General features: G+C 43.1%; 1 protein-coding gene across 1 annotated transcript in view; it reads right to left on the bottom strand.

The window, feature by feature from the left end:
• The window catches only part of COCH (cochlin), a 123,677-nt gene that overhangs the window by 67,227 nt on the left and 29,624 nt on the right, over positions 1 to 26,826 (bottom strand). The gene's annotated exons all lie outside the window — the stretch shown is intronic.

Here is a 26,826-nt window from a genome sequence, read left to right as displayed (position 1 = left end):
TGATGAATCAAGTGAGTATAATTTACAGTTACTAACCTTACTTATACATTCATTGATGCAATGTACACACTACCAAATTAAGATAATGGACTGCACAGATTAGATGTATATATACAGGCCTTTTTATCCCAGAGAATAGGTGCGGGAATTCAACCTTGCTACTCCACGGAGTGCAGGGGTAAACTACACACAGAGGAGAGAGTTCAGAGGTATGCTACACATAGAGTGCAGAGTTCAGGGGTGTGCCATGTTCAGAGTGCAGAGTTCAGGGGTACACTACACACAGAGGGCACAGTTCAGAGGTATGCTACACATAGAGTGCAGAGTTCAGGAATGGGTTACACACAGAGTGCAGAGTTCAGGGATGAGCTATGTTCAGAGTGCAGAGTTCAGAGCTTTGCAACACATATATTGCAGAGTTCAGGGGTGTGCCATGTTCAGAGTGCAGAGTTCAGGGGTGTGCCATGTTCAGAGTGCAGAGTCCAGGGGTACACTACACACAGAGGGCACAGTTCAGAGGTATGCTACACATAGAGTGCAGAGTTCAGGAATGGGTTACACATATATTGCAGAGTTCAGGGGTGCGCCATGTTCAGAGTGCAGAGTTCAGGGGTACTCTACATATAATGTACAGCATTCAGGGGTGTGCTACACATAGAGTGCAGAGTTCAGGGGTGCACTACCTGCACCTTATCCCAATAACCTCATTGGATGGATGGATAACATGAGTCGGGATTCCAGGGTGGGTACATAGCAAGAGGATCATCAGTGAGCTCAGTCAGAGGGAAAAGACAAGGAGGAACTCATTGGGGTTGATTTACTAAAGACAAATCCACTTTGCACTGAAAGTGCACTTGGAAGTGCAGTCGCTGTAGATCAGAGGGGAAGATCTGAAATGAGGGGAAGCTCTGCTGATTTTATCATCCAATCATGTGCAAGCTAAAATGCTGTTTTTTATTTTCCTTGTATGTCCCCCTCAGATCTACAGCAACTTCACTTCCAAGTGCACTACAAGTGCACTTGAAAGTGCACTTGTAGTGCAAAGTGGATTTGCCTTATTGTGTAGTAAAACTACTTACAAACAGGTAGGAATAAAATCCCATATAGTGCAGTCTATCACATACAGGCACCCATCCCCTGATAATTTTCATTTTAATGAAACGCACTTCGGGAGCTATAGGGAGCTACAGCTGTGACCTTATTGCACCTATCTGTGTGCCTGCATGTGATTGACTGCACTTATGCAATTTTATTCCTACCTGTTTGTAAGTAGTTTTAACCTTCATTAAAAAGCCTTGAACTTTGAATTACTACACTATGAGTTCCTTCTGTCTTTTCCCTCTGACTGAGCCCACTGATGATCCTCTTGGTATGTCACAACCCACCCTGGAATCCCAGCTCATGTTATCAATCCATCCCATGAGGTTATTGGGATAAGGTGCAGCCAGACTCCAATCCTGGAGTCAAATTAGCTGGTAAACGGCTTGTGAGTAATGCCCCGTACACACAATCGTAAATTCCACCAGCAAAAGTCCGATGTGAGTTTTTGGTCAGAAATTCTGACCGTGTGTATGCTCCGTCGGACTTTTGCTGGTGGAATTTCCGCCAGCAAAAGATTGAGAGCAGGTTCTCTATTTTTCAGACGGAAAAAATTCCTATTGGAAATTCCGATCGTTTGTAGCAATTCTGACGCGCAAAATTCCTATGCATGCTTGGAAACAATTCGACGCATGCTCGGAAGCATTGAACTTAATTTTCTCGGCTCGTCATAGTGTTGTACATCACCGCGTTCTTAAGGGTCGAAAGTTCAGAGAACTTTTGTGTGACCGTGTGTATGCAAGGCAAGCTTGAGCGGAATTCCATCGGAAAACCATCCAAGGTTTTTCTGACGGAAATTCCAATCGTGTGTACAGGCATTAGAATGCTGTGATAAAGGGTGCTCCCAATGCAATCATTAAAATGCAAAAAGTGATTTATACAAAAAGTATGTATACATTCAAAACCATGTATAAACGTGTATTAGTGAATGGCTTCATTTTATAAATGTGCACAAATGTCTCAGAAAAAATAATTAATATATTTATGATTGCTCAAACAAATATATCATGAAAAGTTCAAAACAGCTCCAAAATTCTTTCTAGATGATTCCACTCCAACACCATGTGAGAAATAAAATCCGTGTTCCATATAATATTTGTGACTTTTCACCCAAAGTGACAACAAATTGTGCTCACCAGATGGCCCTGTCCAGCAAGTGACCATAAGACATGAAGTACCTCCTCAAATCCTGGAAACCATTCAACGATCTTTTTCCAATCAATCGTTCAAATGTATGGTCGAATGAGCCCGGGAGCAGCCAGATCAAATCTTTGTTATCTATCCTCCGCTCTATCTCCCACATCTGAAAATCAAACTCCGCCAAAAAGAGCCAGGGAAGGCAGATATAGTGTAGTATCATTTGTTTATTGTTAAAAAATGTCACTTACAATATTTTCAGCAGGGGAGTGCATCAATATATCGGAAACACCTAGTGCGTTGGAAGTCCGTTCAGACAGCGCATTTGACCAGCGGTGTATGCTATACATTAGGCAACCCTCCAGCGGAAGTGATGTAGAGTGTGTGTCAGAACTAGCTTCCATGCATTTCGCGTTCCAGCACATGTTATCAGGAAGTGGCCACGCGAAATGCATAGAAGCTAGGTCTGACACACACTCTACGTCACTTCCGCTGGGATGTTCTTTTATGGATTCATGCACTTTTATGGATAACACAGTTTGAATATTTTTCTTTAAGCTGCCTATTTGTCTAAAATATGTCATGCTTGTAGGGACTGATCTATATCACTCTCGGGTCTCTGACATAATAGTGTTTATTTCACACTATGGGGGAGACTTACTAAAGCTGGTGCACTTTGAATCTGGTGCAGGTGTGTTTGGTAACCAATCAGCTTCTAACTTCAGCTTTGGCAATAAAACCTGGAAGCTGATTGGTTTCTATGTAGAGCTGCACCAGATTTTCCACACTCCAGTTTTAGTAAATAACCCCTTATGCTTCACATTTTACGGCTTATTCATAGAAATTTTAGAGAATTGCAGAGCCTGTGGTGTCCCATGGAATTTTTTTCATCACTCTGCTCAAAGAATATTCCCCTTTTTTTTCACTGGTATTTCTGGTATTTCTGCAGCTTTACGAATCTGTCCCTTAAGCCTCGTACACATGGTTCAATTGTTGTACGACCGAGCGTCTGATTTTTGTCAAAAGCGAGTGTGCAGGATTTTGTCTAGCATACTAACTATCCACAAATTGTCATTCGACCAACATGAACGTAGTGACGTACTATGAGAGTATAAAGAGGAAGTTCATTTCTCAAGCGCCAACCTTTGGGCCCCTTCTGCTAATTTCATGTTAGTAGAAGTTTGGTGAGTGTTGATTCACACTTTTTTGTTAAGTTATTTTTACTTGGATGGCAGATAGCATCTCTAATTTAATTTCTGTTGGTTTTTTTTCTGCACAAAAAAAAAATAGTGTAAATAATACTTGCCTATGTGTTTTTCTTCAAATGACAGTTTGGGAGTAGGCATTAAAACAACACAATGGAAAATAACAAGGGACACCAACATAGTTGTATCTTTGATCTTAAAAACTCAGGGATAATGGTGTTGTGGTAACTTCCCCAAAAAAATCAAACAACCATAATATTAATATTATTTATATCACTACAAAACAAATGCCTTTTAAAATACTTTTGGTATTACTACATCAGTATCACGAGCAAAGCAGCTTCATTATTATCCCATTAAAGAAGATGAGAATGTGTGCTGCATTTCGACATTTCATCAATTGCCGCGTCACAAATATTAATTCTAGATTATGAACAGTAAGACAGAACTCTTCCCGGTTGTTCCTGCGTGTTTGTACTTTCGACTTTTGTGTGATGATTTCTGTACTGATCATCCAAAAATCAGATGTTGAATTCACATCCGACAAAAATTTTATAGCCTGCACATCCAGCTTTTGTCTGATGAAAAAGTGAAATCGGATGTCAAAAGCACCGTACGAACGATCCGAAAATCCGCAGACAGCTCGTCTTCTGAATTTTCCCATCTGATTTTCGTATCGTGTGTATGAGGCTTTAGTGTGCATGCTAAGCGGTGCTGAAGTGGTCAATTTATTGACAGTATGATGGTGACGCATAGGGAATAGAATACCATGAATTAATGTGTGCAAAGTAACTAATACCATATCTGGTATCTATTAGATATAGATTATAGCTGCCTATGTTGATGGGTCTTGGGTTTGTGTCAGTGGCATCAGTATGAGACACTTTCTAAGATTATTCAGAATTCCTTGACAGGTGCATTTCACTTCCTTCTGGCCTGCATTTGGCCTGCCTTAAACCTGTTTAAAGCAAATAAACGCCTGTCCACACAAGTCTTGCAGAAGTTAGAGACTGCAGGTCTGAGTGAACAGGTCGGGTGAGTGGAGGCAAAACTCTGGCAGAATCCATTTGTGTTGAAATTGGAATCTTGAATCTTACTTACAAGATCAGATTTGATAATAGAAGATAGAATAGGACTAGGGCTTCGTCAACAGCCAAATAAAGAGTTCCCAAATGTCCAAATCTGAGATGATCAGTTGGTGAATGATAGAAAGCCAACAAGCATGTCAAATCTATATATGTTTGGACTTTAAATGAGCAAATCTGCTATTGAATGAGTTCCTTGTTTGATTCTCATACAATCCAGAAGTTTGGCCTTCCAAATGTTGTCTAGACATCCTTCATGGTCATATCTGCTAAAGATACACTGACTGAGACCAATTTAGATTGGGTGGCCTGATTTAGGATTGCATGGAATGCTTATATATTTTATAGTGTAATTCCTTTACACCATTACCTATTTTATGTGCATCTTTTTATTAGCTTGGCTTGGGAATAGTGGAATGAGAAACCTGGGAACTTATTTTTTACTCCAAGAATTGTTCGTTACCTCTTCAGTAATATTTGTAGGATATTGTACTGACACATTCAATTTTGTCATCTTTCATTTCTTCTGCATTCTGTTTTTTATTGTTTCAAATAGCAAATTCCAATATCTGGACTTAACTATTAAATAAAATAAATAATCAATGTAACAGTGTTGTGATTTTATTACATTTAACTTGGAATAAAAGTAAATAATTGTTGTAAAAGTATAGTGATTTTTATTGCCTTTGGTCCACATGCTAAGGGGTTTTAAGGCATTTTTTATTATTTGCCACACAGACAGCAGATGGATCTTGTTAACTATTTATACTCAATTAAATGCAGCAAATTTATCCAGGGTTCAGCACTGTAACTGTCACTTTAGCCAGGTATTTTCAAGAAGGTATAAAATCATTAGCTTTCACGTAGTTATGTAGAAGCCAAATCTAAGGTACAGCCAAATTCCCAGTCTGTCTGTCCCAACCACTTTCAACCAATAGCTGTTTAGTTTGTTGGGCCTGAACCATGAGTGAAAAAGGGCTAACACTACAATTCACTTGGCATTTATTCAGTTCTATTTAGCAGAGATCTGTAAGGTTCCAAAGCTCCCCAGCATCCCATTAATGTAACTGTTTCCTGGTAGATTTTTTTGGACAAATGGACACTCACGTATTCCAGCTCCCTTTATGGAATACAAAAGCAGATGGATGAAAATATGCAGAGTTGCTTAGCAAAAAAAGAATTACAACTCCTTCATGACTTTAGAAAATGTAGTTTATGGCAAAATGGAAATACCAATTGCATTGTTATTTTTGTCTAAGGAAGGAAGGTTTTCTATAAGCAAGTGTTAAAACTGTTATTCTTTTTTCCATTCAGTGCCGTCTGCTGTTTTTCAAGCTTAAATGTTTTATTAAGGATTGTCCAAAATTAGTTTTTCTGATTACGTGGTGGTGGGTAAAATAATAGACCATATACATTTTTTATTTTGTTAACAGAACTATGTGTATTTTATTTATTACAGGTACTTATATAGTGCTGATAGTTTACACAGCACTTTACATATACTGTATATTGTACAGTCACATCAGTCCCTGCCATAGACATACTAGGGCCAATTTAGACAGGAGCCAATTAACCTACAAGCATGTCGCTGAACATTCTTAATGACCTTATACTGGAAGCCTGTAGAGTTCTGCTGCTGCAATGGAAAACACCGGGTTCTCCTTCCCATTGGCAATGAGTAACTAACATGGAAAATGCACTTATCTTCGAAAAGTATGTCTATCAACGTAGAGGTTGCCTGGGTAAATTTGAAAGGCTGTGGGCCCTTTGGTTAGACACCCCTGGACTGAACCCCCGAAAGTTAGTACAATTGCGAGTGATACAGGGTCTGACTAGACCTGTATGAGTATAATGGGTGGCAGACAAGGTACTGGTCCATTGGAGTCTATATTGGATGAAAGTGGCTGGCATGTAATTAATAGAATTTGCATCTATGGTATGTTTGGATACTTTAAATTGCTGAACAAAAAAGAACCAATTGCTGTAATTAGGGATGAGCTTCGTGTTCGAATTGAACCCATGTTCGACTTGAACATTGGCTGTTCGATCGTTCGTCAAATTGCGAACGATATGGGCCGTTTGCGCCAAATTCATGTGGCGCATCACGGCCCATAATTCACTGCGGCATCGCAGTGCATTGCTGGCTGATGATTGGCCAAGCATGCACTACGACCCGCATGCTTGACCAATCACAGCGCCGTCGGTAGAGAGAGCTGTAATTGGCCAAAGCCAGGGTGGCTTTGGCCAATTATGGCTCAGGGGGTTTAGAACACGGCGGCCCTGTGTAGTGTGTTCCGGCGTGCTTAGCGAGAGAGAGAGAGACAGTGTAATTTCATTTGCGTTAGCTAGATTAGGCAGGACAGTCAGTGAGTTAGCTGCACTTACAGTGTATTGTGTATATATATGCATCCCAGGTGTTGCGCATATATATATATATATATATATATATATATATATATATATATATATATATACTGTATTCAGTTTAGCTAGATCCGTTCCGGTTATCTTCCTACTGACAGGCAGGCTTGTCTTGTTACAGTATTTACAGCTACCTGAAGAAAATTGCTGGTGTTCTTTTGATCCTATTAGTACTACAGTCAGGCAGCTAGAATATTTACAGTTAGTGTAGTGCGTCCTCCTCACAGTGTTCAGTTAAAGCTACAAGTTAGTTTAGTGTGACCTCTGCACAGTGTTCAGCTAAAACTACAAGTTAGTGTAGTGCACAGTGTTCAGCTAAAGCTACAAGTTAGGGTAGTGCGTCCTCCTCACAGTGTTCAGCTAAAGCTACAAGTTAGTTTAGTGTGACCTCTGCACAGTGTTCAGCTAAAGCTACAAGTTAGGGTAGTGCGTCCTCCTCACAGTGTTCAGCTAAAACTACAAGTTAGTGTAGTGAGACCTCTGCACAGTGTTCAGCTAAAGCTACAAGTTAGTGTAGTGCGTCCTGCTCACAGTGTTCAGCTAAAACTACAAGTTAGTGTAGTGATACCTCTGCACAGTGTTCAGCTAAAGCTACACGTTAGTGTAGTGCGTCCTCCTCACAGTGTTCAGCTAAAGCTACAAGTTAGTTTAGTGTGAGCTCTGCACAGTGTTCAGCTAAAGATACAAGTTAGGGTAGTGCGTCCTCCTCACAGTGTTCAGCTAAAGCTACAAGTTGGTGTAGTGTGTCCTCCTCACAGTGTTCAGCGAAAACTACAAGTTAGTGTAGTGCGACCTCTGCACAGTGTTCAGCTAAAGCTACAAGTTAGTGTAGTGTGTCCTCCTCACAGTGTTCAGCTAAAACTACAAGTTAGTGTAGTGAGACCTCTGCACAGTGTTCAGCTAAAGCTACAAGTTAGTGTAGTGCATCCTCTTCACAGTGTTCAGCTAAAGCTACAAGTTATTTTTCGGCGAGCTCTGCACAGTGTTCACCTAAAACTACCTGTAGAAGGTTGGTGGTGTTTTCCTGATCCTATCACTACCACAGGCAGCTAAATAAGCTACAAGTTATTTTTTGGTGAGCTCTGCACAGTGTTCACCTAAAGCTACCTGTAGAAGGTTGGTGGTGTTTTCCTGATCCTCTCACTACCGCAGGCAGCTAAATAAGCTACAAGTTATTTTTTGGCGAGCTCTGCACAGTGTTCACCTAAAGCTACCTGTAGAAGGTTGGTGGTGTTCTCATACTACAGGCAGGCAGTTGATTTTGCTAGCTGCAGTATCAGTACACACATATATATATATATATATATATATATATATATATATATATATATATATATATATATCCCAGCTTAGTGCAGCTACAGGCCATTAGTATGTCTGGAAGGCCAACAAGGAGAGGCAGACAGTCACAAGCCAATAAAAGAGGGCAAACAGGCTCTGTGTCTAGAGGCAACAGTGCTGGTCGTGGAGACGGTGCATCCTCATCAGCACGTGGCCGTGGGACACGCTTGGCCTTTTTTTCGGCAGCTGGCCGTGTTGAGCCGCAACATGCGGAAGACTTGGTTGAGTGGATGACCAAGCCGTCCTCATCCTCCTCATCCTCTCTCACCCATGCTCAGGGTACTTTGTCTGGCAAAGCAGCGGCCTCTTCTCTCGGCTCAATGTCATCAGTGACTCCTTCCCTAGCCCCACCATGTCCTCCTGAGGAGTCCCTCGAACTGTTTGACCACAGTGTTGGGTACATGCTCCAGGAGGATGCCCAGCGTTTGGAAGGCTCTGATGATGATACTGAGCTAGATAGTTACATAGTTACATAGTTAGTAAGGTTGAATAAAGACACCAGTCCATCCAGTTCAACCTGAGTGAGTGTGGGTCCGTGTCTACAATTATCCCTATTTTTTTAATTTAAGGTACCCATATAGTGCAGCCAATTCACGCAGCACTTCACACATACATCGTACACCCACATCAGTCCCTACCCTTTAGGAGCCCACAATCCAAGGTCCCCAACTCACATTCATATACTAGGGCCAATTTTTGAACAGAAGCCAATTAACCTACCAGCATGTCTTTGGAGTGTGGGAAGAAATCGGAGTACCCGGAGGAAACCCACGCAGGCACAGGGAGAACATGCAAACTCCAGGCAGGTAGTGTTGTGGCTGGGATGTTGTGGTTGTAGATGAAGGCAGTAACTTGAGCACGGACAGAGGGGGTGCCCAAGAAGGACAGCAATCTGGCAGTCATGCTCCCCCTGCTGCAGCATACTTCCAGGTTTGCTCCAGTGATGAGGAGGGAGGGGATGATGAGGTCACTGACTCAATGTGGGTGCCTGATACGAGAGAGGAGGAGGCACATCACCAACGAGGCAGGATGCCCTCCAGGGGCCAACCTAAGGGCAGCACACTGACTGCATCACACCCCAAAGCTCCGCATGTACAGGGCGCCGCAGTCTCTGCTCGTTATTCAAAAAGTTCTTTGGTGTGGGCCTTTTTTGAGACGAGTGCATCAGATCGCACCGCTGCTATTTGCAACATATGTCTCAAGCGTATCTCGAGTGGCCAAAACATCTCCCGCTTGGGCACCACATGCTTGACCAGATATATGTTGACCTGCCATGCAGTTCGTTGGCAAGCGTATCTAAAATACCCACACCAAAGAACAAAGAGGACCTCTCCTTGCTCCTCCATCAGCTGAGATCTCCAGCCCCACTATACCTTCAGTCCTGTCTGAGACCTGCACTGAGAGGAATGAAGGTGTAGAATTAGGTGTGTCACAGCCAACTACGTGTGGGCAATCTGCTTTCGGTACACCGACGTCAGATTGTACCAGGCAAATTTCCCTGCCCCAGCTGCTTCACCGCCGAAAGAAGTTCGCTCCCAGCCATCCACATGCCCAGCGGTTGAATGCTAGCTTGGCTAAATTGCTAGCACTTCAACTGCTGCTTTTTCAGTTGGTAGACTCTGCCCCTTCCGTGAATTTGTGGAATGTGCGGTTCCTCAGTGGCAGGTACCCAAACGCCACTTTTTCTCACGGAAGGCGATTCCGGCTCTCTACCGGCATGTGGAAGGCAATGTCTTGGCCTCGCTGGACAGGGCGGTCAGTGGTAAGATGCATATTACCGCTGACTCATGGTCCAGCAGGCATGGACAGGGACGATACCTAAGTATCACCGCGCATTGGGTGACTCTGCTGGCAGCTGGGAAGGATGCAGGACAAGGTGCAGTAGTGTTGGAGGTTGTTCCGCCACCACGCCTCCAAAATGCCACTACTAATGATTGTGACACACCTCTCTCCTCCACCCCCTCCTCTTCTTCTTCCTCCATGGCCTCTTCCTGTGATTTGTCCTCGGAACCAGCGGTGCTCCATAGGCGTTCAAGGGGCTACGCAAGTACGCAGGCCAAAAGATGCCATGCGGTGCTTGAGCTGTGTGCTTGGGGGACAGGAGCCACACTGGGGCAGAGTTTCTGTCAGCTCTGCAGGGGCAGGTTCAGAGGTGGTTGACGCCACGCCAACTTAAGGCAGGAATGGTGGTTTGCAACAATGGCACCAACCTCCTCTCTGCCCTCCGACAGGGACAAATGACCCATGTGCCCTGTTTGGCTCACGTCCTTAACTTGGTGGTGCAGCGGTTCTTGGGCAGGTACCCGGGCTTACAGGATGTCCTGAGGCAGGCCAGGAAAGTCTGTGTGCATTTCTGCTGGTCATATAATGCCAGTGCTCGGCTGGCGGACCTCCAAAAGGAGTTTAACCTGCCCAAGAACCGCCTGATCTGTGACATGCCCACCAGGTGGAACTCAACGTTGGCCATGCTGCAGCGGCTGCACATGCAGCAGAGGGCCATCAATGAGTACCTGTGTGACTATGGCACCAGGACAGGGTCAGGGGAGCTTGTTTTTTTTTTCCCCACGCCAGTGGGCCATGATCAGGGATGCATGCACTGTCCTGTCACCATTTGAGGAGGCCACGAGGATGGTGAGCAGTGACAGTGCATGCATCAGTGACACTGTCCCCCTTGTCCACCTGTTGGAGCACACGCTGCATGGAATAATGGACAGGGCACTTGAGGCAGAACAGAGGCAGGAAGAGGAGGACTTCCTTAGCTCTCAAGGCCTCCTTTATCCAGACAGTGTTCCTGCGTGCCCGCTGATCACACAGGAAGAGGACAAGGAGGAGGAGGAGGATTGTGTCAGTCAGTCCCAAGAAACACATGGACTTGTATGTGGCTGGGAGGAGGTGGCTGCGGACCATGTCGTCCTTAGTGACCCAGAGGACTCCGGACCGAATGCCTCAGCAAACCTACGCTGCATGGCCTCCCTGATCCTGCAAAGCCTGAGTAAGGATCCTCGTATTCGTGGTATCAAGGAGAAGGACCAATACTGGCTGGCAACCCTCCTTGATCCACACTACAAGGGTAAGGTTGCGGACCTTATCTTGCCATTGCAGAGGGAGCAGAGGATGAAACATCTTCAGGAGGCCATGCAGAAAGGTCTGTGCAACGTGTTCCCAGAGACTGGGAGGTTACAAACTCCTGTTTCTGGACAACGTGTTGCTGAGGCTTCGGTCAGTCAAAGAAGGAGCGGTGGAGAAGGTGGCCGTCTGACCGATGCGTTCAGACAATTTTTTTAGTCCGTAGCCCCAAGGTATGATCAGTTCCAGCAACCATCTCCAGCGTCTGTTTTACATGGTGCAGGAATACCTAGGGGCAAGATCTGACTTGGACACCTTTCCCACCGAAAATCCTCTGGGTTACTGGGTCTTGAGGATGGATCACTGGCCAGAGCTTGCACAGTATGCAATTGAGCTACTGGCCTGTCCTGCATCCGGCATTCTTTCGGAACGCACATTCAGTGCTGCTGGAGGCTTTGTAACCGATCACAGGGTGCGTCTGTCCACCAACTCGGTCGATCGACTGAATCAGTCTTGGATCACCACCAGCTACCAAGCACCTGATGCTGATGTAACCGAATAATTTTTTTTGAAATCTCAGATCCCTTCAAAGACTGCCTATGCTGATGCTGAGTGACTATCCTAATTATCCTCTTCCTCCTCAATGATCACGCTGATAGCTTGTAAGAAAATTTTTGGTTCTGGGCGCCGCCACCAGTGCCTAAGGCCCAATTTTTCAGTCCCTGTTTAACAGGGGTGTGTAATTACAATTTTTGATGCAATACTTTGCAGCAGGGCTCGTTCCTGTGTTCCAACTAGAGTATCTGTGAGGGGTTGTAGTGTTGTGGCACCAGCACCAGTGCCTAAGGCCTAATTTTTCAGCCCCTGTTTAACAGGGGCATGTAATTACAATTTTTGATGCAATACTTTGCAGCAGGGCTTGTTCCTGCGTTCCAACTAGAGTATCTGTGAGGGGTTGCAGTGTTGTGGCACCAGCACCAGTGCCTAAGGCCCAATTTTTTAGCCCCTGTTCAACAGGGGCATGTAATTACAATTCTTGATCTAATATTTCACAGCAGGGCCCGTTTCTGTGCCCAGCAAGAGCGAGTGAGGACTTACAGTGTTGTGGCACCAGCACCACCACCACCAAAGGCCCAATTTTTCAGCCCCTGTTAAACAGGGGCATGTAATTGCAATTCTTGATCTAATATTTCACAGCAGGGCCCGTTTCTGCGCCCACCAAGAGCGAGTGAGGACTTACAGTGTTGTGGCACCAGCACCACCACCACCAAAGGCCCAATTTTTCAGCCCTTGTTCAACAGGGGCATGTAATTACAATTCTTGATCTAATATTTCACAGCAGGGCCCGTTTCTGCGCCCACCAAGAGCAAGTGAGGACTTACAGTGTTGTGGCACCAGCACCACCACCAAAGGCCCAATTTTTCAGCCCCTGTTAAACAGGGGCATGTAATTGCAATTCTTGATCTAATATTTTACAGCAGGGCCCGTTTCTGCGCCCACCAAGAGCGAATGAGGACTTACAGTGTTGTGGCACCAGCACCACCACCACCAAAGGCCCAATTTTTCTGCCCCTGTTCAACAGGGGCATGTAATTACAATTCTTGATTTAATATTTCACAACAGGGCCCGTTTCTGCACCCACCAAGAGCGAGTGAGGACTTACAGTGTTGTGGCACCAGCACCACCACCACCACCAAAGGCCCAATTTTTCAGCCCCTGTTAAACAGGGGCATGTAATTACAATTCTTGATCTAATATTTTCACAGCAGGGCCCTGTGAGGGCTTACAGTGTTGTGGCCACAATAACACCTAAGGCCCAAATTTCTGCTGAGTATATAGGGCAGGCCCCTACTTCCAAACATCCAACTTACAAACGACTCCTACTTGCAAACAGAAGGAGACAACAGGAAGTGAGATGAAATCTACCCCTAGGAAGGGAAATTCTCTCCTGTAAGAGTTAATATGGGAAAAACATTTCTCCTTTCCCCTGATGCTTTATCACCAATCCTTGTTTCACAAAAACCCCCAAATTTTCAAAAAATATTTGTCATTGGGACAAAAAGTGAGGTTCAATCTTCTGAAGAGGAGCGCAGACAGCAAAACAAATGTCACAGGGGTGATGTTTTCCAAAAAGCTTAAAAAAGATTTTTTGGCTGGAGCTAAACATGTTAAAAATGTACCCGTTCAAAATTACAAACAGATTCTACTTAACAACAAACCTACAGTCCCTGTCTTGTTTGCACCGCCTGTATACTGCTGTTCAGAGTATATAGGGCCTGGTGGCCCCACACCTTTCCTTTTTTTAATTTGGGTGCGGGGTTCCCCTTAATATCCATACAAGACCCAAAGGGCCTGGTAATGGACTGGGGGGTACCCATGCAGTTTGTCTCACTGATTTTCATCCATATTGCCAGGACCCGACATTACATTAAAGCCGCAAGCAGTTTTAAATTACTTTTTTTCCTTTAAAAAAGACATTTTGTGCAGGGACTGTTCTAATCACGGGAAACACGTGCCACTTTACAGGCATACTATAGACACCCCCCAGGTACGATATTTAAAGGAATATTTCACTTTTTTTTTTTACTTTAAGCATCATTAAAATCACTGTTCCCGAAAAAACAGCCGTTTTTACAACTTTTTTTTGCATCGATACATGTCCCCTGGGGCAGGACCCGGGTCCCCAAACCCTTTTTAGGACAATACCATGAAAATTAGCCTTTAAAATTAGCACTTTTCATTTCGAACGTTCGAGTCCCATAGACGTCAATGGGGTTCTAATGTTCGTGCAAATTTTCGGTCCGTTCACAGGTTATAGTGCGAACCGAACAGGGGGGTGTTCGACTCATCCCTAGCTGTAATGTAATCTCTGCATTGACTGTTAAGAAAGAGCTGGATAAGCTACTGTGACATTTACATTGTTATTGCTGAATTGTAAATGGCTATGTTTAATTGAATAAAAACCTTTTTGACTAAAAAAACTTACCAGCATGTCTTTGGAGTCTAGGCAGATTGTGCCATAGTTGGGATTCAAACCAACAACGCTAGTGCTGCCAGGCAGAAGTGTTAACCACTTAGTCTCTGTGCTGTCCATGCTTAGAGCAGGGTTATCTTAATAGCATCATGGGCCCCTGGGCAAAATAATGCTCTGGGGCCCCTACAATAGAGACAGCGCAGGTAAACAGACATCAAGTAGGTAGGAGGCAGACAAGTGGAGCTCCGCATTAACTACATGAACAGTCATTCTGCACAGCAAAGAAACAGTGGGAAAATACTACATACATAGAGTAACAAAGCTGTCCTGTGCATATAATATATCTGCTAGATTGATGCCTCCCTAGCACTATGCCCCCTCTACACCTCAGATATCCCCCCAGCACTCTGACCCCTCTTCACCCTAGATATCCCCCCAGCACTCTGACCCCTCTAAATCCCAGATATCCCCCCAGCACTCTGACCGCTCTACACCCCAGATATCCCCTCAGCACTGTGACCCCTCCACATCCCAGATATCCCCCCAGCACTCTGACCCCTCTACACCCCAGATATCCCTCCAGCACTCTGACCACTCTACATCCCAGATATCCCCCCCAGCACTGTGATCCCCTCTACATCCCAGATATCCCCCCAGCACTCTGACCCCTCTACACCCCAGGTATCCCCCCAGCATACTCTTTTCACTCCTCCCGCATATGCAGCACATAGCCTTGAAATCCGCACATCCACCCACAGCCAAGTCTTCCTAAAACATGCAGCCCCAGCCTACCGGCAAATGCCTGGTGTGCCCTATGGCCAGTCTGGCCTGGCAGCAGCTTACCCGCGCATAGCCAAGGGGGCTGACCTGATAAATTTGCTGTGTGCTTGCTGTCCTGGTGTTTTTAAGTGTAGAATCTACCTGAATCCCGAAGAATGTGAGGTACCTCAAAGGCAAGGTCAGCTAGCATTTCATCTCATGGTCTAGTCCAGGGGTAGGCAATCTTTGAGTGGTGAACTACCTGAGCAACATGGAAGAGATCAAAGATCACCTGATGCAGTGTGCTTTTATATATATATATATATATATATATATATATATATATATATATATATATATATATATATATATATTACAAAATTAACTAGCAAGGCACCTTGGCCCCTTAAAGTGGTTAAAACCTACCTTAAAGTGGTTGTAAGTGTTTTCTTAATAAAAATTACAAACATGTTATACTTACCTGCTCTGTGCAAGGGTTTTGCACAGAGTGGCCCTGGTCCTCCTCTTCTGGGGTGCTCCATTGGCACTCCTGGCTCCTCCTCTTCATCGGGTGCCCATTTTGGTTATTCATTTTGAATGGGCTGAAAGTGCACCGCACCAAAAGTAGTGCAAGCACTACTTTTGGAGATGCACCAAAATTAGATTGCATGGTACTTTTGTACCATGCGATCCGGTGCTGGCAAAGGCATTGCCTTAGTGACCTGCATTTGGGGTGTCATTACCTTTACAGTAGTTTGTAGGACAGAGTAAAGGGGTCATTAGAGCAGTGGATGGGGTTAGTAGGGCAGAAACTAAGGTCATTAGGGAAGAGGACAGGGGTCAGAGTTCAGAGGTAAGTAACACAGAGTGCAGGGTCAGTGTAATGTAGGCAGAAGTCAGATGTACATGGCACAAGGACCGCACAGCAGTCAGTGGTGTTTAAATGCTGATATCTAGCAGGTATATACATGTGCATTGTAGGCAGCAGCAGCCTTACATAATACTGCCAGTTCGCATTGAGGACCTATTATTACATCCCTGAAGCCTTTTCACTGCCAGCCTTCAGTTACCTGCTTTGCAGGATGTGCCCCACCAGACTGTGCTGTGGCTTCCCTAGTACAGACACCGTGTCTCTCATGCCCCCGCCCTTTTCTTAGTACTTTTCTTGGCTAGTTTTTACAAATTGTAAATCACTGTTCTGATCTGCGATTTGGCAGGCACGGGCAGAAGCTGGCAGCATGTTGGGTCACAATCTACTTGTCAGATGGCCGTGATCAATGGTAGATCGCGATGACAGGTAGATCAAGATTGACGGGTTGTCGACACTCGGTCTGGTCCTTGGCAACAGTGGAGCAATGTGAACTGATGGATGTCAGTCATGTTCCAGTGCAAGAAATGCAGTTTATTGGCTCTCACTCAACACTCCTGGGAAAGAGGGTTGGGGCACAGGACACCCATGGACTTGGACAAACAAAGCACTCTGGGAAATCAGCTCCAGACTGCAAAATACTTGTTGGTTCAGCTACTGACTGCCTGGGGGGAGGCCACTACACTTCAGTCAATGGCCAAGCTTCTGCCCAGATTCTCAGACAGAGGGCCAAACAGCTATCTATGTCCCTCCCCTAGGCAGGAGACCACACTGTACAGAGTACCCACTCTACTGGCCAATCTAATTGTTTTGCTGCAATCCATGTGACCCTTAAAAGTGTCCCTCCTCTTTATATTCAAATGTTGTCAATAATGCAGCACTGGTCCTGTACTGTGTCATGGACATTTCTAGTAATAAAGGCATCCGGGGCACATGCCCGTTCAGTGTGCCCTGGTTCCCGAGGCTGCGACTGCCTGATATTTTACCGAACTGGCTATTTCCACTGTCAGACCTTTCATACAACTGCAGCTCAGTGCCTAGGGAGGCCTTCCCTTCAAAATGTAATTTACTGTAACGCACTGTATCTGAGGTTTAGTGAATGAGAGGAGGAAGGGAGAGCTCTGTATGAAGGAAGGAAGAGGGAATTTGGGAGTGGTGGGAGAGCGCTCTGTACTGGGGGTAAGGGATTTAGGGGGACAAGAGAGAGCTTTGTACTGGTGGAGGATTTGGGGATGACAGGAGAGAGGTCTGTACTGGTGGGGGATTTGGGGGTGGCGAAATTTGTTGTCCTACACTGGGCTGTGTTTTAACTACTCCTGTGCCTGTGCAATACACTCCTATGCCCTGCACCTTTTGTAATATGCACTAATAAGTCTTGCACACTGTACAATAGACACTTCTGAGCCCTACACTGTGTGTACTACTCGCTCCTGAGCCTGAATTCTGTGTGTGATGCACTACTGAGCCCTGCATTATATACACTTTGATGGACATTTCACAGTCCTGACATACTGTATATGACATACGGCTGACCACTGCACTCTTTATTCTGTATTTTACATTATATACTTCTGACCAAAGTGTTTTTTTGTCTGTGACCTGTTGTATTGCATTTGGCGCCTCTCAAAATAGAGGTGAAAGCATATCCCTGTGTCCCAGAACATGGGATGCAGGCTTATTCTGGCTCCAATCCAGAGGGCTAGTAAATGTAAAGAGGAAAGGATCGCTGCTACTCCCAACCAGCCCAGGTGAATAAACGATAAAGAGTGACCTCAACCTACATGTCTCTACCACACACCTTAATGCGTTTCGCCCTGCCCACTCGGGCTAAGTCATAGGGTCATGACTAAACTCCGGTGGGCGGGTTGAAATGCATTAGGGTGTGGTAGAGACATGTAGGTTGAGGTCACTCTTTATCGTTTATTCACCTCGGCTGGTCGGGAGTAGCAGAGATCCTTTCCTTATTACAAAGTGTTTATTGCCTCAACAGTGGTTGATTGCTAAGTGCCTATTTTATTAAGTTTTTCTTTGAGGTACCGAAAAGCTGTGATTTTTTTCAAAATGATGGAGCTGAGTTTGGTACGTATTTGTTAGACTCTAGCTTGAGGCACAGTAATTAAAACACACTGCACTATTCAAGAGTATGATAAGGATAGTGCACTGGTCAGAAGTATGTTCTGTGGCCTGTGTGTGTGAAATGCAATGTGCTATTGTAGTGATATGATGCACAGTTGCTCTTTGTTAAATTTGCTACTACAGTGTGATTTACAAAATTTGCTGTAATGACATAATACAATATGTTGTACTGCGGCAGATTAATGTGGTATGATAACGTGACAGTGGCATATTAAGGTCAGTTCCCTACAGGTATTTTTATTTTAATAAAAATCTGCTATTTTATGTCATGAAAAAGTTTTTTATTAAACATGTTCAATTCACTTGTATAAATATCATGTGATGAATTTTTGCATGAGAGCACTTCTCAAAGATCATTATTTTATCTTACACTTCTGTGTGCTATAATGTATTTGTTACTTACCATTAGGCTAATGCACATGTTGCATGCAAATAAGGTAGTAATAAATTGAGCCCAAATGTAATTTCTGCATGGGGACCCTTGTCCACTTTGTCTGCCACTGATTTGCTGATAAACAATTTTATGTCTGGCATTCAGAAGTGTCATTGTCACTTAAAGCATATCTAAACCCAAGAAGAATATGATATATTGCAGCTTATCAGTCCTTGGATGTGGTGGCTTAAAGCAGAGTTCCGCCTGGGTAAAAAAAAAATAAAAGTCAGCAGCTACAAATACTGTCATACTTTTAATATGAGGACACGTACCTGTCCAGGGAGCCCACAATGTCGGCATCTGAAACCGACCTGTCCCTCGGCTCTGGGTGCAGGCGCCGGCATCCTCACAGCCTGTTTCCTAATGCGCATACGCGAGTGGCACTGCTCTTTTTGAATGGTCCCTGCTGTTTTCCGGGATCTGTGTGTCTCCCAGAAAGCAGCGGGGGGGGGGGGGGGCCAGACATTGCATAGTTTGCTGCACAAGATTGCGGCGAGCAGATACCTGGACAGGTATCCGCTCCCCTCTGAAAGGTGCCAAATGTGGCATCGGAGGGGGGATGAATCCGATCCGCGGATGTTCAATTTCTGGGTGGAACGCCGCTTTAATTTATTTTATTTTTTCAGGCAAGAACAGTTTCAACAAGTACAGTTGATCTTTTCAGAAATAGCCATGTAACTTCTGGTGATTTTAACTGAAATCTCAAACAATATTATTTTCATTTCAACCTATCTTCTGAAAAATACAACCCCCACCCTCATGTAATGGAGATCAAGAAAGCAGGATGTGTAGTCAAATCAGTAGAGCAACCTAGCATGGCAACCATGGCCCCTCCCTACATACAGGGGAGAAATGAGTCCAGGAACACTAAAGCGGAGTTCCACCCGCTTTTTTAACTTGGTCTTAAAGGAAAGACCACCCCTCCACCACTCGTTTTTAGATAACAATTGTTTTTTTTCCTCTTTCATACCTTAAAATAAGTACATAATCTACTTCCATCCCAGCCTCGCCATGGCCCAGGGTGTCATATCCTCCTGCTCCCCCGCTGCCTGTGTGTGTTCTAGAAGATGACGGGGCCATTCAGAAAGCACCGCGCGACTCACGCATGTGCAGTAGGAAACCAGTGGTGAAACCTCAAGACCCCACTGCCTGTTTTCCTTAGTTAGAATGGTGGCTCCTGCACCTGATCTGATGGATAGAATCGGCCTGGGGGGCCGACATTGCAAGCTCCCTGGTCAGGTTAGTGTCCTTATTAAAAGTCAGCAGCTACAGTGTTTGTAGCTATTGCGTCACTGGGCAGTCAATGTTTATGTGATGAGAGTGCCCACTGCATGCTCTCAGTTCAAAAACAGCTCTCGGTCTAGGGTAAAGATCGGTAACCAAAGGGATCGGTTTCTGAACATGTGATCACTGTGACAGTGGTCACACGATTGCTGATCGTTCCTGCCCCCTGGGCTTTCTGAAATCTTTAGTGGGATGCAGGGGTGGGTGGAAAGGGCTTTAACATGCTCACTTTTACTATATTAATATTTGATTTACTGATAGCTAACTAGCCAGACTCCCAAGAGATCACCACCAATGTGAGCCCAATGAATTCAAATAAGCTTCTATTGTCTTATTTTTCAAGAAGAGAGATTTTGGTTGAATTTTTCCAGAGGCATGCTCAAGGAAGACAGTAAATAGGGACTGTAATAGTTAAAGGGAATTTAAACCTCTCAGAACAACTACACACATTATTGTCCCTTAGTTACTACATAAGAAACCAATAGAGAAAGTAGAATTTCCCACATACCATAGAAACATACATTCTGAACTGAGTGCGCACACAAAATCACTTTCCAGTAAGGGTACAAGAGTAAAAAGTTGTTTCCCAACAAATTTGCAAAATCTAGATTGTACAATCTGTTCTCCAGTAGCTGTTTGAGTAGGACATTTCAATCATGTAACTGTTAGAGAGAAGTGTTTGCTTCATTTGGTGATACCACAAATGGTTCATCTTCTAATTCTCATGACATTGTGGATCAAACACTGGGAAATGGACAATTATAAGAAATCATAGAAGAGATTAGACAGTAAAATACTTGCCATTTTCCAAAATTATTTCCTAATGATTAGCAAATTCTGTAACAGCATAACCAATGTATGGAGTGGAGGCTGATAAACTTCTGAAGACATGGCAGCCACATGAAAATGAAAGTTTTGTGAGCAAGAATTTATCCATGAGACAAGAGACAGATAGAGCTAGAAAATGCATTGCATTTCTTAGAAAGCTTAAAGAAAAAGGCCTTTTTTAAAATGAGGGATGTCAATATACTGTAGGTTTCAGGCAGCATCCCAAACTATTCTTATGGGTCATCAAAGAAATGTGCAGTACAGAGTACAGAAGTGGAGGTGAACAGGGACACGCAGCAAACAGTTGGAACTACTCCAAGCAAAGACTTAGTAAAGGTAAGTTTGCCTCTTTCTCAGCCTCAGAACCACTCTCATACCTTTAACCCCCTTATGGACATGAACAATTTTTACATTTCCACTATGAGCCTGTTTATTTGGTCATAACTTTGTCATAACTTAAGATAACATAGATCCTTTCACGCGCACATCATCAGTTCAGTCACATTTTTGCAAAAAACCGGATGAATACTGATTCGGGTTATATCAATTTACATCAGTTTTCATATCCATCTTCAGTTCAGTTTACATACGTTTACATAATTTTGCAGTTTAGCTTACATCAGTTTACATTCATTTTTTAGTGGACGCAGAAACCAATCATAGGTATAGGTAACAAACGTAGAAACAAAAAATATTTCTTGCCAGACTTGGAATTTGTTTACATCTGTTTACATCCGTTCAGATCTGTCTAAATGGAAAAAGACGCAGTCTTGCTCCATTTAAAAGGAGAATTATAGGCACTCATGTAGGCTCTGCAAGCTCAAAGGAATTAATCGCTGTCTGTTTTTCATCCAAAAACACATGAAAAATGGACAAAGGGCCCTAAGGGCTTATGCATACAGCCATATGAAAATACGGAAACAAGTTTACAGACAGATTTTGCTGTCTGTAAACTCAGTAGACTCTGTGTAGGCCAGTCAAGTTCCTCCATTCCAAACTCGCTTATCCGTGTCTTTATGAACCTTGCTTTGTGCACTGGTGCACAGCCGTGTTGGAACAGGAACTGTTCCTACAAAGTTGGGCGCATGAATTGCCCAATACTTTTGGCAATATAGTGTATGTAAATCATGAAATACTGTAAACTGATAAACTGTCAATTCTTATGTGTACTAAATGAAGACAAAAAAATTGATGGATAGATAAAGAAAATCTAAAAATATCCACCAATAACTGGATCTTGTGAGAATGGTAGAGAAAGATTCACATCTATAATAGAGAAGCCACTACATGACCGTATGTACGTCTAATTCCTCATTGAGACCATGTGGGTTATGGGTGTTCAACTTGTGAATTCAGAAGCTTTCCTGTCTGCATAATCTAAGAAACATTTCATTGTCTGTTTTAATGACACATAGGTTGGACTTGATGGATTTGTGTCTTTTTTCAACCTCACCTACTATGTAACTATATGTTTGTAAGGTGAACTGGAATGGTTTTGATAGCAAAAACCTTAAGATCATGAATATTTTTCTTACGTAATTGTGAGAAATGTTAAGTAACATTATGTTTTGTCTACCTTGCCTCTATAAATCTACGATGTTCACCTATTTTTTTCTGTAATGTACATTTGGTACGTTCCACATACAACTGTTTACAGGGGCATTGTAAAAAAGAGGGGGGGAGGGTGGGACTTTAAATGAGGTGCGCATGATGCAGCCCAATCACACTCACAGAGGTGCAAACATATGTATGTTTATTGAGGACCAATGATCAACATGGCATAAAAACGCATTGCATGCATTAGACATAAAATCGCATATAGACAATAAATCTATGTATATACAACCATGGGACATGGGTAGGTACAATTATGCATCTTAATCCCCCAAACAAGATAAAAGTCATGTGAAGTAAAAAACATCTGAAAATTGGTCAATGTGTGTTTGATGCATCAAAGGTATGCTGCGTTTCATGGACTTCAATCCACTCTTCAGGAGCCAGATGCCTCCAGATTCTATAAAAGATGTATAAAAAGCAATATAGTTTCATGGGTCTAACAAAATCAGCAGAAAAAGGGGGAAATTTGTGCATAATGGGCCATGCCAAAAAAGGTTACTCACATGATAGCCAAAACTGGGACCGTGCGACAAAACAAAGCCAGGGGTAAGCCATGGAGCCTGGCCCGGGAGCTGAGAGGGGGACCTCAACGAGGAACACCGGACCGCACACACCAACACCCACAGTGGAGGGGACTTCTATAATGTAGGAGATATATAAAATGTATCTATGATGATACAAGTAACAAAAAACAAAATGATATAAGCTGCGGATATCACCAAGGTGATTGAAAAAAGCACCTGGAAGATTACCTTGGAGAGTACATATGATGTTTGAAGCCACATAGATAGCAGGGGATCAGGGTGTGCATAGGTTGTATCAGTACCGTCTCTGAATACCATGAAGCAGGGAGTGAGATGCAGCCCCAGTATGGAACGCCAGCTCCCCCTCAGCGTCACGCAGGCACCACACAGTGGAGCAAGACCTCGGCAAATGCCAGAGAAGCTCACCGTATGTCAGCCCAGCTGATATACCGGACATCTGTGTGTGCGACGCCCAACCAAGGAAGTCACATGCACAGTGCCAGGGGCGTGGCGCCGATGCACGGTGGAAAGATCCGCCCAGCCACCCACCCCCAACCCTGTGGAGGGGAGGTAGGAGGGCAGACACCAGCATGCATTGCAGCTCCCGGTAAACAGGACATCTGCCCACCCACCGACAATGAGTCAGACAGACCCAGTCTGGCCACAGGGGCATGGTAGAGTATATACACTACATATCCACTTGAACACATAATAAACACAAAAAAAGTGGACTGCCCATGATCAATGAAATGACACGTAAGGCAACCACGCTTTTTGCATCCAAAAGTGTCAACTCTGTGATCAAAATACCCCCATATATCACACTTTTTGTTATGATTAGCCACCAACTTACTTAGGGAAATCATATTTTTAGAGGCCTAGCCCTCCTAAAGATAACCTTGAGAGCCATGGGTAGGATTGAGGTTGATCTAAGATCTAGAAGCAAAATGTGCCATTTCCTTCAGATCACTCTCTATATGGCCTGATAACCAGAGTGAACTAGTAATAAATTTGACATTGTCACCATGTTCCTTTTTTCCCCTAGTCTGCTGTAACCTGGGAAGATACTTCTCATGGGGCTTCATAACTAAATCTAAGGGATATCCCATTTCTACAAACTTGTTGATCAAGATCTGACTTCCTTTTATATAATCCTTTACCTTAAAACCATTTCTCATTAATCTATTGAACTGACCTACTGGGATATTGTTTTTCTAATAGGGGTGGTGACAACTGCAATATTGTGAATATGAATTAACACTCGTAAGCTTAAAGTGGTTCCCGGTGATAATCACATCCTCCTCACGGGACAGTTCAAGATTAAGGAAAACTTGTTTGACAGAATCTACTACGTGTGAAGTTTAGACCTAGGGTATTGTTGTTACAATGCTTCAGAAAGGATTCCAATGTGTCACTCCCCCCACTCCAAATTAGCAAAATATCATCAATGTATTCACCGTAAAATATAATGAATTCAAAAAAGCATTTCTATCTCTTCCCATTAGCCTATTGTGATATTTGCATAGCATGAGGCATAATTCACCCCATGACTGTTCCATGAGTCTGCAAATAAAAGGAATAAAAAAAAACTAAAATCATTATGCTCTAAGCTGAACTTCGTGGAATCAACTAAAAAATTAGCTTGCTTGTAGTTATGGTTAAGATCTTTGATTAAGACCTACATTGTTTTGTATAGATGTATACAGTACGCTAAATTAGCTCCAAATTAGCAAAATATCATCAATGTATTTACCGTAAAATATAATGAATTCAAAAAAGCATTTCTATCTCTTCCCATTAGCCTATTGTGATATTTGCATAGCATGAGGCATAATTCACCCCCATGACTGTTCCATGAGTCTGCAAATAAAAGGAATAAAAAAAACTAAAATCATTATGCTCTAAGCTGAACTTCGTGGAATCAACTAAAAAATTAGCTTGCTTGTAGTTATGGTTAAGATCTTTGATTAAGACCTACATTGTTTTGTATAGATGTATACAGTACGCTAACATCTAGGGACACCCATGTGTAACCAGGCTCCTAAGTCTAATTTTGCAGTACGTGAATCAGATGACTTAAGTCTTTGATAATCGAAGGTAGGGAATAAACAATTGGCTGAAGAAAGAAATCTATATAGTGTGAAAGACTGCTAATAATCGGCATTATATACAAGAGACATTTATAGTCTCTCTACCATAATTACTTTGACATCATCAAGTAATAACTAAGCACAGTCTCAATGACATGCTTCAGGAGCTCCAGCCCTTCTTCCACATAGGCATTTAGAGTGCTCCACGATTTATGATCTACAATGATCCCTCAGATTCCAATTACTGCTTGAAATGGTTTTCCATTTGCCAGCTCCTCACCCCCGGGGCAATGCTCGGGCCTGATGTCATGTTATACCACATATTCATTAATAGTTTGAACCTGCAATAGAATGCGATAATTATCGCTTGACATCACATCTGAGCATCACAATCAGGCATCGGGACATCCATTCTTTTAGTATATGTGTTGTCCTGTTACATGTATGTTCTTGTCTGATGTTTATGTATATGCGCTTTACTAGTGCTGTTACAGCTTGATGGTACTGTGAAGCTATTGGTCAAACTAGGAGTACTATACTTCTTGTTTTTTTATTGTTTGATATCAATAAAATAATTATTTGGATTGAATTTGCTTAAGTATTGCCCTTTGTCACCAATGGTAACCCCTTGTTTTTTCCTACGACTGTCATAGGAATATTTGTGTGTTTGCGAATAAAGCTACTTGTACTAGCTATAATAGGCCTACCCGGGGGGGGGGGGGGGGGGGGGATTGTCACTCGATTGAACCTTTGGTAAATTATAAAAATATGGAGTAATGCATTCCTCTGGTAACAATAATACTTTTACTTTTTTATTTATCACCCCTTCCATAAAAGCTGTGTCAACTAAAGATTTCAGCTCCTTTTGAAATTCTGGTAGGAGATCCCCAGATAATCGCTTATATGTTAGATTGTCTGAAAACAGGTGGAAAGATTCCTTGAGGTACTGTTCCCTGTCTTGGATAACAAGAATACCCCCCTATATATAAAAAAACAAAGTGTACAACAAAAATAGTCAGTGCTAAACACCTATCCTACAGCTGCTGGCAATAAGGTGACATATATATCACCTTCATGGGACAAATGTGTATAAAATTGCAGCACTAAAAAATCTATATATAAAGTTCAAAAAGTTCATAAACTGTGCTTCTTAAAGTGCAGTCTTCAAATCCTAACAAAAAAAGTTGAATGTCTCACTCACCAGAAATCCTGGCTGCTCACTTAAGTGCAACATTAACGCATGTATTAATAACCTCCAGGATAACTGGAACCTCTTTATGGTATTTTAGAACTCTGGATATGGCATAGGAAGAAAGAAATACTATATAGTACCGTATACTGTATGAAATTACCAAATGTATCACAACCGTGCATGCAGTGTCACACACAAAACAGCATGAGACATGTGAACACCAGTGAGGGTCACCACGCCAGCTGTCACACATATGTAGTGCACACTCACCGTCACATATGCTGCCCAAACATTAAGCAGCAATAACGCTACTGTGAATTAACCATACAGGCATCACTAAGATCCTTCCAATCACAATGCAGGTGTCACAGGGATCCTTCCAACAGTATCCTCCAGGGAGCACAGCACAGAGGCTCTCGTCTATCATATGTCATAAATCATAGACAAAAGGTGCCATATAGTGTAGTATTTATTAAAAAACTGACAAGGTCCAATGCAGTAAGAGCCTCATAAAAACATAACCAAAAATGACAAAATAGTAATAAAACATGCCACAAAAATGCCAACACTTACATATATCGCCCCAAAGGGCAGCTAGACAGGATTGACAAGCTTGATACGCTGCGCCGCCACGCTGGATGTCTTGTGGCGGAGATATATGTGAGTGCTGGCGTTACGTTTTTATTACTTTTTGGAATTTTTGGTTATGTTTTTATGAGGCTCTTCCTGCATTGGACCTTGTCAGTTTTTTAATAAATACTACACTAT

This window comes from Aquarana catesbeiana, linkage group LG13, assembly GCF_042186555.1.
Source record: "Aquarana catesbeiana isolate 2022-GZ linkage group LG13, ASM4218655v1, whole genome shotgun sequence".
NCBI classification, from domain to species: domain Eukaryota; kingdom Metazoa; phylum Chordata; class Amphibia; order Anura; family Ranidae; genus Aquarana; species Aquarana catesbeiana.
This window is presented reverse-complemented; position numbering and strand designations above follow the sequence as displayed.